Source organism: Marmota marmota, unplaced genomic scaffold, assembly GCF_001458135.2.
Source record: "Marmota marmota marmota unplaced genomic scaffold, marMar, whole genome shotgun sequence".
Taxonomy (NCBI): Eukaryota; Metazoa; Chordata; class Mammalia; order Rodentia; family Sciuridae; genus Marmota; species Marmota marmota.
Window position 1 is genome coordinate 1770389 of NW_025999863.1, and position 2591 is coordinate 1772979.

The 2591-nt window shown below is 54.0% G+C and overlaps 1 protein-coding gene across 1 annotated transcript in view; it reads right to left on the minus strand.

Moving 5' to 3' along the window:
- LOC107157427 (zinc finger protein 77-like) overlaps positions 1 to 2585 on the minus strand; it is a 10202-nt gene extending 7617 nt beyond the window's left edge. Inside the window, exon 1 of the mRNA XM_048813718.1 lies at positions 2251 to 2585. The gene's annotated coding sequence lies outside the window, so the exon portion shown is untranslated. The remainder of the gene's footprint in view (positions 1 to 2250) is intronic.
- Positions 2586 to 2591: the final 6 nt, after the last annotated feature.

Here is a 2591-nt window from a genome sequence, read left to right on the forward strand (position 1 = left end):
CCCCCCCCCCCCCCGTCATGCAGGGAAGGCAGAGGCGGGCAGTTGGGGACACTGGAATCGACTCAGGAATCCTGAGCCCTTGGCCCTCACACTGCTGTGTGCAGTGACAATGGGCAGCAAGTGGAATGCCAGGCACCCTGGCGGGGTGCTGTGGGGACAGGGGCAGGGGCAGCTGGGGCGAGCCCTCACAGTGACTGAGACGGCAGTCAGGACAGGGAGAGATGGAAGACATCACCAGTTAGGTGACCCATATGTGGCTTGCTCAAATCTCACAGCAGCCAGACCCCAAAACCACCAAGGGCCCATCAACTGACACGGCTGAGCAAAATATCTATCCATACTAAAAAAAAAAAGGATGCCCATGCGCACCATTCCACATTGTGTGGGTCAGGACTCACTGATCCCAGCCGAGAGACCCTGACTGGCCCTGACTGTGAACGGTGTGGTCAGTGGCAAAACAAAAAGAATGGGGGGGTACCCCGTTTTTTTAATATTTATTTTTTTTATTTAAGTGGACACAGTGCCTTTATTCTACATTTTCGTGGGCAGGGGTCTAAGCTATGGATGGAAAGCAAGCAGAGACGGTCCGCTGGGTGCTCAGGACCCCCACTCCTTCCCTCCAGGTTGTGACTTAGAAATACTCATAAGCCTACCACCTGTTGAACATGAGCTTCTCCCTTAGTGAGGCCATCATAGATTTACTTAGTTGGCACAGATTATACTCTGACTGCTCCAACTTGGTGCATATCCAAACCAAACCACAGGAAACAGCTTGAGGGCCACCTCAGGACAAAACACCCACAAACACATCTGCATCAGGAGCCCCCCAATGCTCAGTTGCTTTCCTGAGCAGATGGCTCCTTCTGCCATTGCACCAGGGGCTGGAGGCCCCAGCAAGGGAGGCTTTTGAGCCAGCCCAGGTGCACCACTGGGGCTCAGCTGAGACACTGTCCGCAGACCCCAGTCCCCAACCAGGTGATGCACCTGCTTCACACTAAGCCCTTCGAGCGTGTCTGAATCAGAATGCAGCAGAATCACACATCCACCCTATGTTCAATAATGGGGAGGGCAGATTCTAAGAAATGTATTATCCCTCCAAGATCCCTTAAAGAAAACAGCATCCACTATCCTTATCCTCACTACTTAACCCTCATGATAAACTGACAAATTTAAACTGTGAATCAAACTGACACTTCTCAGTTTTCTGGGTTGTGTTTTGCAGAAGGGGCATTATGCTCAGACACTAAAGAGAAGTGGCACAGGGTCCTGCATGGCAGGGTCACTACAATTTTTACACTCCTTTCCACCCAAGTCTTCACCTTCCTCTCCTGAGTTGTGGGGTGGTCTGTGTCTTCCCACAATTTTAATGGAAAGGTAATGAATGATTCCTATTTTGAGACGTTTTTCCCCAAAAGCACACTCAGGCTAAACCCTGGAATACAATCTAACAGCAACAGGCAAAAAACAGATCAAAAAAACTTCCCACCTTCATTAAGACAAGGAAAAGACAAAAGAAGCTGCTGTTTACAAGGAATGGAAGCTGAGCTGGATCAGGAAGCACTGGTGCTGAGCTGTGACAGGTGCCGCTAGAGCCACAGCTGGCAGTGACCTTGAGCCGGGGTGAGTGTGTGCTCCCTGAGACAGCAGAGGGGAAAGGAATCCCACCCTGTGTTTTGGAGAAGGGTTCTGCAAAGCACATGAGCCGTGAAGGGTCGTGCCTTGTGGGCCCAGGAGATCAGACCCAGACCCTCCAAATTCCCACCCTCTCTCACATACTGTATAGCTGAACTGCTGGTCCCCGCTGACCAACTGGAACAAAACGTCTGATAGGCAAGCCTTGGCTTTCTTCCAGGGCCTGCATGAGGGCACCCTGAGCCTGCAGACAGCCCTCCTGAGAACCAGCTGGCATCAGGCGGGGTGGACCAGCACGCCTAGGATGCCTGACTTCATCAGTCTTCCCACGACTGGCTCTTTCTAGCCTTGTTTAGGCCTCCCCGAAGGAAAACTTCTGACCCAGGTCTTCAGATGCTGTGGACCTCGCGAGAGAAACACTCTCCTGTTCCAGTGCTCCCTCTGCCCCTACCGCAGTATTATGGTTGCCGCTTGCAGGAGACCCCTCCCCATGTGGCCACAGTCCCTTGTCCCCTACATCCAGTCCCCCAATAATCCTTTTCGATACAAGTCTGTGCGGGCTAAGTTTGGATGTTTTATTTCACACGGGCTTCGACCAGTGTTCCAATCCCCTCTTACCAATCGTCACTCGGGGAACGTGGGGTGGTGCCAGCACAAAACTGTAACCTGACCGCCTGTCCCCGCCGGCCTCCCCCTCACAGCTCCTGTTCGCCTGTCCTTCCCTGCTGGATTCCGAGAAGGAGCACCCTCTCTACCGGCCACCGCCTTTCCGAACGGCCTCTCCGTTCAAGTCTGGCTTTGATCTGGACAGGCGGCAGGGCAGGTCACCCCGGGTCCGATCCGCTCCCTAAAGCCCCAGGCTGACCCCAAGTTCCTCGGCTGTCCCTCCCAAAACTGACCCGGGGCCCCTGCCCGCCCCGCCACCTCCCGAACTAGCCACCAGCTCCTCCCGCCCCGAC